This window comes from Ammospiza nelsoni, chromosome 1 (genome assembly GCF_027579445.1).
Source record: "Ammospiza nelsoni isolate bAmmNel1 chromosome 1, bAmmNel1.pri, whole genome shotgun sequence".
Classification (NCBI taxonomy): Eukaryota; Metazoa; Chordata; class Aves; order Passeriformes; family Passerellidae; genus Ammospiza; species Ammospiza nelsoni.
Genome location: NC_080633.1, coordinates 70,296,314 through 70,308,543, shown reverse-complemented (window position 1 = coordinate 70,308,543; position 12,230 = coordinate 70,296,314). Strand labels below are relative to the sequence as shown.

Genomic DNA, 12,230 nt, shown 5'->3' with positions numbered 1-12,230 from the left:
TCGGTATCTGCTTCCTCCCTTTCAAATACAATCCTCGCACACCACGCCGGGAGGGGAGGGGAGCCGACTTGAGACCAGAGCAGCTACATAATCAACGTCAAAATGATACCACTGACCTTTCGGAATCATGGAGTCCCGGCCAAAAAACCCTCCTCATGATTTATTTTTCCATTTTATTTTATTTTATTTTATTTTATTTTATTTTATTTTATTTTATTTTATTTTATTTTATTTTATTTTATTTTATTTTATTTTATTTTATTTTATTTTATTTTATTTTATTTATTTATTTTTTTAAAACTTTCACTGCCACACCATTTACACCATTATTGCTTGCTTTCCCAAATTCATTAAGGCTTTGCAGCTTGGCAGATCCAGCTCTTTCACTGCAGGAGATGAGAAAAACGGAAAATACAACGTGAGGTTGTAAAACCATGTCCTCGCAAGCTGTCCATCTCCTCCGCGCGGTGTGTCCGGGCGAGGAAGGAGGGACCGTGGGACCACCGGGATGCTCGGTCTGCCCCGGGAGGGGACCCCGCCGCGGCCCGGCCGCTCCGCTGGGTGGCGCTGGGATCCTGGGAATGGGGGCTCGGGCCTCCCTCACCTGCCGGGACAGGAGCCCGGGGACCCCGCCGCCCCCAGCCCAGGGCTGCCAGCCTCGCCCCGCTGGGCGCCTTCCCACAGCAGCTCCCGAACCGCCCTTTTGAAAGATACGTCTATATCGAAATTTTTCGCCCCCTACCCAGGTGGATTATGCCACTGCCTGGAGAGAAAGAGGGGGGACCCCTCCGATTTCAAAGGGGCCCTTGTTTGGCTCTCATGTCATCCCTGCCGATAACGCCAGCCATGCCTGCTTCTTGCCACGAAAATAAATTCCCAAGCTGACAGGCGGAGAGGGGCGGCCCCAGCCGGGTCCCGCTCCTCCTCGCAGCCAGGCTGGGTTTGAACATCCCTCATCACTCCAGAAGCGAAAACTCTCGCCTCGGATTTGTCTCAGGGCAGAGCAATATCCTCTGCTTATAAAGAGCTGCTATGCCTTTTAAACACGAGGCTGACATCACACATACATTATATATATGTTCGTCTTTATTAAAACTTTGAGAGAAGTTTTTATAGTTTGGACCGAAGGGAGAGGAAGGGTGAGATTTGTTGGGAGGGATGGTGCTGGTTATGTGGACCTGAATAAACCTCTTGTCCTGGGTCTGGGCAGTGAGCAGGGAGCCCGGGGCTCCCTCTGCCATGGCCAAAGGGGGAACCTGGATGCCAGGCACCCCGGGCAGTGCATGGGCACAGGCTGCTTCTTCCCCGAGGTCTCTCAAGGGCAGCTTGGCACCGACTCTGGCTTCTTCTTCCTTCCCTGGAAGGAAGAAACACTTGTGGCTGCTTGGGTGTGAAAAACCATTTGAATGGCACCAGAGAAGAGCAGAAAAATGTCCAAGCTGATGCAGTCGTGAAGACATTTTACTATTCCTCTTCTGCAAACCCTAACAGCCTTTAAAGCTGCATGTGACATGCAAAGCAATGGATCTTTTCCAGCACTAGATATAGTTAAATTCCCTTCTCTTCCTTGTCTTCAGTCTTCAGAAAAACAAAAAGGCAAATAAGAATAGGATAAAATGGATTTGAGGGACAATTTTTCTTTAGCCTTTATTTCCTTTCCCTTGTCCTCATTCTTCTTCATGAAAAGAAAAGAAATGAAAAGAAAATACTTTCATCTTCCCACCCTGGTTGAAGGACCTCAGGATGGAGGGATAGCTCCTGTGGTTAGAATCTGGCTCCATCTCCAGCTGTCACCCCAGAAATACAGTGTCATGCATTATAGATGTGAGGAGAGCTAATTAATGCTCTGGGAGTTTACAGATTGCTGGATTTCATCACAGAGATCCATGCCATGTCCAAGGAAATAGGTTCCATACTCACTGTATTCAGGAGTCCTTGTTGTGTGTCTCCTTGTTGTGTGTCCAGCCCCAGGACAATGCAGCCATGGTGTGCAGTGGGAATTGACAGATGCCCTTGTTGCACAAGTTACACAGTGAGAGAAATTGTGTGGAGTGCCTGATTCAGGCTGCACATGAATGCAGAAATATGTCCTGTTCCCCCTTTTCCAGAGGCTGGAACAGCGTACATCTTAATGGGATAGAGGCTTAATTTCCTGCACTCTGAGAAGACATTAGCTAAAGTGTCTTATGGCTAACCATGCATCTGATTGCTTCAACAGATCAGACAAACTGGCTTGGAGGCTCTGAAGACATCTAAGAGAGAGCCAAGAAATAAGTGGAACAACAGCCGTGAAGAGGATGAGAGGTAGAGATTCCCCCCAGGGAAGGCAGCTCTGCTGCTTCTCATGGTACTGAGGATAGAAAGTCCTGTATTTATTCAAATTCAGCTATTCAAATCCTGCTTAATTTTAATTAGGCTTCCCCCCCCCCCTTCTACTACTAACCCTTCTACTCTTTTTGTTCTCATAAAAGAGACAGAAAGAAAAGGAAAAAAAATCCCATGGGCCTTAATAGAGCAGGAGCATTTCTATTTAACAGAAAACATCACATCTTTCACTCTCCAAATTGAATCTTATTACCGACTCATTCCAAGAAACACCAGACCCAAGAGGAAAAGGACATGGCCTTTTTTCCCAGCTAGAAGAATGCTAGCAGAGCAACTGATTGGGAGATGAATCTGTTGCCAAAGTTGTCCTGCCAGTAACTAATTTATTCTCCAAAGCATAACTTATTCCAGCTCTTGAAATCTGCAGTGTGGATCCAAGGGGAAATTGCCTCACAGAAGGTAGCAGGTTCAAGTCTCTGAGCTCCACACAGAAAAATGAATCTGGTGCTGAGGGTGAAGATATGTAATTTTCTTTAAAAAATTGAGCACTTGTAGCACTCTGGCACATTCATCTCACCAGGATGTCTGGATGTAGAAATAACTGGCAGTGATATCTGTGCACATCCAGATCATATCTCAATGGTTGTCTGCCTTTCCAAATCATCAGTAATTTTATTTTAAAGTTATTTCTTCCCAGAGGCTGGACCTAGCCCTGCAAAGTGGTACATTCCCAGCTGAGAGTTGGGAGCAACAGGACTGTCATCAATTACTTAACTCCTAAATGGAAAACCATAAAAGATTTTTTTATACATTGGTATAAACACACGTTTGCACATACACACAACTTTTACCTTTGTATCTTTACATAGGCATACATATAGCATGTACCTAAAGCATTTGCATAAACTCACCAGCAAGTGCAGTCCAGACAGGCTGTGTATTAAAGGAACAATTATCCATGTACAATTCATGTATCCATGTACAATTATCTTTCTTTCTATGATGTTAACCTCAGCTGTGGCTCAATCAATTCCCAACACAACTACTGAGTAATGTCAGATTGACCAACACAGAGGTGAAATCTTAGCCATCCTATTTTGCAAATGGTATTTATGCATGAGATAAATCTGATATCACTGCACTTGTCTGGAGACATTGGTGATCTCTGATGCAGGTGAATAAGATGTGGCAGCATAAGTATTCTTCATGTAAGTGACTTGGTGATGCCTTTGGTTTACAGGATTGGAGGGATGTGATAGAAGTTTGCCTGGTTTGTGCCTTGATCCCTTCTCCATGCACACTGTTGCCTTTTGGGCCTTGCGTGTTTTGATGGCATGGAGGGATTCTCAGACCTGGAGGACTATTGCTAACTAGACACTCATTTTCTGTGGCCATCTGAGTGGATCAGTAAGTACCTTGAATCACTGACAAATTGTCTGCTGCCCCTGGGTAGATCTGGCAAAGAAGGAAGCCCAGCAGCAGAAGGAGGGAGGAGAATTGAAAGATTGACACAAGAGTGAACTCACCAAAATGGCTGTGGAAAGCAAGGAAAGGTGTAAAAGCTTAGGTGACTAAAAAAGCCAATGATAAAACTAAACCTCAGTTCCAAAACCAGAGCAATATTGATGGACAGGATAATAGGATTGTTTCCTATCCCATTGGCCTTGATTTTCCACTCACTTCCACTGCAATAAACAAGGACTAATTCAGATAAGTTAATGAAACTGTGATAGTGCTAGTCTGGTATACAGAGCTTATTGAAGCCAATAGAAATTTTACTGTGAACATGAGTAAAAGCAGGGGGAAAAAAAAAAGCAGGCTTACAGCTTTCCTCCATTTTGCATGTTTTTGTACAGCAGAATTAATCAGCAGTAATATCTCAGTGCGACTGGAACAATGCAGGCACACTGTAAAAAAGTGGAAGTGGTGGGGTTATTTTTGGGCTCCTGCCATTGGGTGCAGTCCATTTCTGAGGCTGTGAGCTGGTCCCCCATGCAACCACCATGAGAGGGTGTTCAATTGGCCTTGCTGTCAGGAGTTGGGGTGGAGTTTGAAGTAGCTGACAAGTGCATTAGAAAAAATAAATATAACTGGAATGCTTGGGAAGTTACCTCATCCAGAGCTAGAAAATAATTTGGACTGCTGTGAGAAGGAATATTTGAAAAAAGATTATTCAGTAGGAAAATGCTTGGATTGGCTATTAATCCCCAGTGCTAAGCATATTTTTCTATATTTTTGCAATTATATTATTGCCAGCTACTGTGGGACAATTGACAAATAACATCTGGTCACAAAGCCTGCTCAGGGTGACAGAAAAATCACTACAGCAGCAATTAAAATGCTTAGAGCCAAAGAATAAAACAGCATGCAGCAATCAAGTGAAACAGAGCACACTCCACAGTCAACAGTTTTTCTCCCTCAGTTTTAAATACAGCACTGCCAGTCCTGGTTGTTACAAGCACAGACTCACTGCTTTCTCAAGTGGTTCCTGCAGACTCTCCTGACACATTAAACTAACCAGGGCTTTTGCATCAAATTCTGCTTGATCCTAGATGGGGCTTCATGCATCCACAGTTGTTCTGTGAAGAAATACATATTTCAACTAATGCTTCAGTCTCTTTTTGATAAAATACCCTTAGATTTAGAAAGCTGAAAACGTTTTTGTTCCTTTCTGTATTTTATTCTTTGCTGTCCCTCTTTTCTTGATTAGTTTCCTCTTTTTTTTTCTTTTTTTTTTTTTTTTTTTAAGTCTGAATGGGGAGTGAAAAGAGGGCAGTGAAAAAGTGAAAATTGCTTTCAGTTTGTCTTATTTCTGAATACCTTATGAATATGCTTAATTTATAATTTAGCAGATAACTTTGGCATAAAAATAAATATCTCACTATTACCCCTGTACATATATATAATTCTGTATGTGGCACATATGAAGAAACATTAGTGGATGTTTACAACTCAAGCCATATGATTTTTTCAGTTTACAGGAACAGTTTAAAAGATCTGTTCAATAGCTGAGGTGTATACATCAGTAGAATGATTACCTTTAAACTTTTGAAACAATATTTCAGCAACAATTTCCTTGTCTACAACTTTACAAGGCTGTAAATAGCCCCTGTGTGCATAATGAATTCTGACATCATAGGCCAGGGTTCTTATACACAGCAGGTTTTCCAGAACTTTTATGAGCAAGTTACACCTTAAGGCAAAACTAAACCCCCCAACTTCTATTATAAATGTTACAATAAAATGTTCCTTTGAGTTTTCCTAGAGCTCAATGTTCCGTCTTTCTTCCCGTTCCAAGTCATTCTTTCTGTGCCGTGCCCGGATTCGATACATGAAAAATGTGTTTTGCTGCAGACATATTGGATATTAGGTATGGTTACAAGGTGTTTTTTATGGCTAGGCTTGCAGGACCAATGTAACAAGGTGATAAAGAACAAAATCTCTTGCTCTTACAATACTGTACTCAAGGCTGTTGCTATTCCTACATGAACCACGTGCGGTGATTTTATTTATCCAAGTGCTGGGCATAACAAACCTCCAGTATGTCACATGCAAGGACTGGGAGGAGAAAGAGTCAAATGATTTTTTCGAAAGATTGAATAGAGACAGGCTTACAATGAAACTATTCTGTGTAGCCTGTGTTTCTCTTCACCCGGTGCTGTGGTGAGCCCACCTAACAGTGCTGCTCGAGGTCCCTTTGTATTCCACCACAAAACTGATGAAGCTGTAAAGGTCTTTCTCCTCAGTTTTCCCACAGTAAGTCCAAGCTTTAGAAACACAAACAAATTAAACTGGATATATAAACCAGATATTAAACTGATACATGCAATCTCCTTTTAATCACTAGAGTCATTCCCAGCAGCTAAAAGTGACCCTGGTTAGAGAAAATAAAGAAAAATCCCTTCTGTCCTCTGCATTGTCACTGGACAAGCCACTTCCATGTACATTTCTGAGCAGTAGACTAGCTAAAGGGTGGGGACAGTTGAATTAGCCAAGAAAGCACTTCAAAAGATGTAAGCAGGCATCATTCCTAGGTGAAAAATGGAAATGGTAGTGCATCCTCACTGTGTAACGCCCCTTCCCAGCCCTTCCTGTACAGAAAGGATTTCATGACAGTGTGACCAACACCTGACTGTGCACAGGAAAAAGAAACCTAGGCAAGGTGAACTGAAGGTATTTATACAATCAGCTGCTTACTGAATGTGTGCTGCTGTCAATGGCCATGCAAACAACCCCCATTTCTGCTTTTGACCCTACTTTCCCCTTCACTTTCAATTCTGTGTCTGCACTTGCATTTCTGGTATCCTCTGGTATGAATGACCAAAATCCACACTGAAACTATATATCTAAGGCAGAAGAGCTTGATTTGCCCACTCCCTCTGTGCCTTCAGGTTGAAAAGCTGTGTACAGTGTGGAGCTACTTTTTCTTTGGATTCCATTTCACCCTGGTTTGTGGAAAAGCAGAGTTGTCAGGTAAGAGGATCAAGGCAAGTGGAGGCAGCACCACTTAGCTGGTGCTGCTAGGGCACAAAAATTCACTTCAAATCTCTGTCAGGAAACAGTTTTTTTAGAAATGTGATACTCTTCTCCTTTTACAGACTCATCAGACGAACATCAAAATGATGACAGAGTTTTCCTTGGCCCATTTCCTATGGCAGCAAAGCATCTTCCCAGCGCTGCCCCTCCGCCTCCCCGGCGCACTGTAAGTTTCATTGTTGCTGAAGTAGGTTATCTAGAGGTCAGTAGGCCAACAGGGTGTTTGGATTTCCTAAGATTGTGCCTGTCCTTAAACGTGGCAAATGGGATTGTTTACCCACCACGGGGTGAGCCAGGACCGCACACCAAAAGCCGCGTTCAATGGTGCTATTCCTGCTTCCCTATTCCTGCTTCCCTGCTCCCTGCCCCCTCCCTGCAGGTATTCGGCTTTCCGTGGGGGGGCTCATTAAGGTTCATAAAACACAGTAAAGGACCTGGCTGGAGACACTTTTAATTCTACAGGTCCACCATGTGGGATATGCAATAAAAAAAATTGCATAGCTGGAAAGAGATGTCCTCAATAAAAGGCTTAATTGAAAGCAGCCCTGATGGTCAAAGTGGTATCAAGAGGAAGGAACTACCATGACACTAAGGTTTCAATTTGTTGCCTCTGACACTGATTTCCTGTATGGCTTTGAGCAGCAAGGCACTTAATTTCTTCAGACCTCTCTTTCCCACCCATAAAACAGGGATAAGAAGATTGCTTTTATTTTATTGCATTTTATCTTACCTATTTGGACTGTGAGTCCTTCAGCACAGAACCTGTCTAGCCTGCTAACAGTATCCATGTGGCTGTTTAAGGTGCCAGCATTACACTGTCTAAAGACAGACAATATCTCTGTTCTCTTCTGCTATTTTGGTGTTCAAGAGGGTTTTATTATGAAGTGCAGGAGTGAGTGTTACATTCTGCTCTTCTTCTTAGACCAGTAAAAAAGCCCCTTTGGAAGAACTCACTTGAATTATTGAGGGCTCTTTTGGGGCTTCATTAAGAACTACATTAACACTATTTATCCCAATGTACTTCCACTGAGATAATTTCACTGTCTTCACAGGTATTTTACCTTCTGTTTTTTCTCAATAAAAATATACCTGTAAAAGAGCAATCCAATTAATATTCTAAACTGGAAACTTTCCACTAATGTCAACAGCTTTGGATTGAGTATAAGAAACAAGGAAGAACCTCCAATAATAATTTTTTTACTTCTAAAGTAGTGGTAATCATAAAAAAGTCCTGGTTCTGGTTGAAATGAGTGACACGTCTATGGCTTTTTGCTTTTCCTAAACACAATATTCAAACTCAATCTTAACTTTAGCTGCTGTTCACTGAAAATACAGCATAACACGAACACTTACTACTCCTGCTACATTTCCTTGCCCATTTATGTCATGTAGAAAATGTTAGAAATCACGCATTACTTTGCTTACAGATTGACACTCAAACATTACTGTTAAAAAGGCCTTAAGTGCATAGTGAAATTTTTGGCCAGAAGAAGACAGTTTTGGAGAGGCTGAAAAATCACACAGATTTTGAAGACATCTATGTCTACCCTAAGGGCACAGAAAGTTAAGGAGCTATTACTGGAATATTGAAACATATATAATAAACTGAACTTATGAGGTTCACGTCATTCTGTCTTTTTGTCATGGCTTCATATTGTTTCACTCCTTCTGTGCATGCCTGGCACCCATCCTGGAAACCACCACTGGGGTGAGCATCAAGCAGTGTGAGGGATCCATCTACACTCAGGAAAAGTAGCCAAAATGACAAAGTAGAAGCCATTCCAATAGATAATGCCCATCACATCAATTCCAGTTGTGCCTGCATCAGACAGCTGCAGGAGAGACACTGTCCTCTAGGAGTTGCACTAGGGGACAGGGGCCCTAACATCCATCCCAAATCCACTCTTGTACAGATGTGAGAGACCACGTGAAGGGTGATGACCACCACCTGCCTGCTGTTCTGAGGGAATATAGGGCCAGGCTGAATGCATGCAAATGCTCTGAGCCTGAGCAGCACAGTTCTTTTCAATATACTGCTGATTAAGGCAACCATAAAAGTGAGGGTGGCCTGCAGGCTGTGTTAGTGGTCACAACTGGGTATTCTCTGTGGTTTGTAAATGGGGAAGTTGCTGTAGTGCAATGTGCTATGTGTTTTTTTAGACCAACCAAAATCTGGTGAGTAGCTGTAGTGTGAGTTGTTCCAATCCCCTTTGGGTAACCTGGGGGAGACAGAAGAAAAGGAGTTGTCATCTTTAGCAGAAAGTGATCCAATGTATGCTTGAGCCTTTTTGTTGTTTGGCTTTTGTAACACGTGACCTTGTTCTTGGTATCTTTGAAGGTAAAGGTGTGTGATTCTTTATTGATATGGTGTTAATTAGAAGTCATTGAGGCATAGGGTCTGCATAAGACAAGCTGTAATTCTGTATGTGAGCCTGTGAAAGACTTTTTCTAGAAGAAAAGGCAGAAGATGACATGAGTGCAATGTCAGCAATATTGAGAGATGAGAACTCATTGGTGGTCAGAGAGGTTGTTGATGATCAGTGGCAGGCTTCAGAAGGGTACAGAAATGGTCTTCGGACTGCTTGCCCTGTTGTTCTGTGCAGTAGGAAGTACTTAAGTTGGAGACATGATGGGAAGATGACTTGCGATAGTGTTTCTCTGTTGTATTGCACTAAGGTGTCTTGCATTTCTCTGACTGCTTTTTGTTATGTCAGTGCAGAGGAGCCCCAGCCAGGTGTGACCCTACCCAAATGGGAAACAATTTTGGGGCTTGGGAGAGCCACAGCTCCTGTCCTCATAAGTAAAGTCAGGCAGGAACAGGTAAGTGCCAGAGGGGAGTGTGGGGCTGAGCAAAGGTGCCAGATAGAGTCTCTGTGTCTGCTTATCATGAACTTCGTGTGCTCTGAGAAAGAAGAAATAAAATATGATGTCCAGTTAGTTAAGCAGAGAGAAAACATTTATTGACAGAAGACAGAACTAGGTTTCAAAAGATTATTGGCAAGAGTCCACAGCTAAATGAGTATCCTGACACCTGTTGAAGATAGAATGGTGAGTCTTATAAACGTTATCCCAGAAACAGAACTGAGAATAATAGGGCAGTGAACTGAGCACTTGGGATCTCTCTACACTAATGCTAATGGTATGGCAATTAAAAAAAATGTCCTAAGCACAGACATTTAGACCACAGCCAAAAATAAGTTATAACAGGTATTGTAGAAACTTGGGAGATGGATTTTACAACTGCTACATCAGAATAAATTGCCAGAGAAGGGAGACAGGGGAATGAAGAGGAGAGATTGTAGTACATGCCAAGAATTTTAGACTTTCTCCAGAGAAGAAGAGATGAGTACCTAGTTTACTGGATGCTTCTTGGAAATAGAAGTAAAGATCCATAAGCCTTTTGAGGTCACAAAACTGAATGGAGGCATTAGAGCAGAATATGGTTTGAGTAACTATTAGAAGGATTTAAAAGGCAGGTCATGGAAGACTTTTAATAAAAAATATAGCAGGACAAAACTAATCAAAATTTTGTGCTGAGAACATTAACTGTAGGAATGTGGAGAAAGTAGTAAAAGATGTTATTTCTGGCTCTTATTTAAGAAGTTGACAGAGGATCTGAAGTTCTGAGGTAATTTAAGTGAAGAGGATCATCTGAAATATCTTGAAAATGGTGGTGGTAAAGCACCTGAGCTCCAAGGAGAGAAATATGTTAAAGCAATGGAAGGGGACAATAGACTTGAAAAAAGCTGCCCTCACCATGCTGCCTACTGGGACTTTAACAGGGTATCTGGCTGCTAAATCAAAGAAGGTAATGAGTGTTGGCTGATTTGGTCCCCACTTGTGTGTTCCTTCTCAGTCCCAAGTCTCTATTTCCCTCTTATGCTCCCAGTTCCGTGTAAAATTACATTTATTGCTCATCATCTTGAGGTTTATGGAGTTTCCCATGCACATAAACATCTGTGGATAAATACAGAATTCTACAAATAACCTTCATCAAGTCCTTCAATTATTGAGAAGTGTGGGGGTTGGGGGGGGAGAGGGAAGGAAAGGTAAATAATTATTTCCTTCTAGTTATGAACACAGCCTGAATAATTTATTTTTTGTCTACTCAATACATACATAGCCCGTTGAAGTGACTTCAGAAGATCCTCTAGTCTGTCACTGCCAGTGTGCTGTCCTCAGGGAGTGGAGAACAGGGGAGTATCCAGGTGTGTCCTGGTGTTATCTTAAAACACACCTGCAGGCTGCAGTGTTGCCTTGATTATCTGCTCACCTCCACAGAGGCTCTGCTTTGTTTTTATTCTTAATGGTGTACTAATCACCAGCTGTAGAAACTGGAGTCCAGAGAAAGCCAGCAAACTGGCTCCAAACTAAGACAATGCTGGTTAGACGTTTTAAATGGTGTTGCTCAGGCTAACTGGGGAGAAAGAATACTGTGGGTGTTTCATCAGTTCTAATGGTAATGTATCTATTCCTACCGAGCTGATCTAAGAGACACAAGGTTTGTAAGGGTTGCTGATGTTCCTGCTGAAAGCTAAACCCATCTTGGCTTAGAAAGTGCCTTTTCCTACAAGTACCTACAAATTCCCTCATATTGAAGGATGTTTAGCTTTGTGTCCAAGAAGTAATATCAAATTCTGTCTTATCTTTTTTCTTTGGAAAGCATATGCTTCAAGAATAGAATGAGAGCCAAATATTCCTACAGAATATTTGGCCCATCCTCTCCTTTTGTAAGGGTGGATGATAGAAAAGGGAAAGTTTTGAATCTGAGATTTTTCAGCCTGTGTAGAAAAGGGTTAGTGTGTCCAGGGCTTGTTGCTGAAGAACATGGAAGACTGAATACCTTGGGAAAAGAAAATTGACCCAATTATCATTTGGATAGTGGGAAGAGAGGAATCTCCTCATCACTGGGGGTTGTGTAGGTGTGAAGTTTTTTGCTCTGATCCTTGACTGCAAAGTGACTTCGCCTAGTGCATGGCACAGGTATCACACTTGCTGGATCAGATTTGGACATCACAGAAACAGAAAATGGGGCATCTCCAGTGCCTCTATAGAGCTGAGCTCCTGGGCAAGTCCTTGGTAGATTCAGTCTCTCTGCAGACATAAGTCAAGACATGCAGACCAGCACCTCCTTGTGCTACAGGTCTCTGCTCTGCTGAGTGAGAATCAAAAGGATTTAGAAATGGAATTTGGATGCTTTGGTGGGGTCCTTGGCTGCAAGGGTCAGCACCATGAATTCTTCTATCTAGAAAACAATTAACAACAAGAAATTGTGCCCCACTGAGAGGTACCCGCTGTTGTGTTGACCTGATTAAATTACCAGACTGTGTCCATGAAAAGGAAGAATGTATGTTGGAGCACTGTGCAGC

At 42.4% G+C, this 12,230-nt stretch overlaps 1 long non-coding RNA gene across 1 annotated transcript; it reads left to right on the top strand.

The window, feature by feature from the left end:
- Window positions 1-8,954: 8,954 nt before the first annotated feature.
- Window positions 8,955-10,848, top strand: LOC132085405 (uncharacterized). The gene is made up of 3 exons (XR_009420207.1): window positions 8,955-9,036; window positions 9,581-9,681; window positions 10,462-10,848. It is a non-coding gene; the product is annotated as an uncharacterized LOC132085405 (long non-coding RNA).
- Window positions 10,849-12,230: the final 1,382 nt, after the last annotated feature.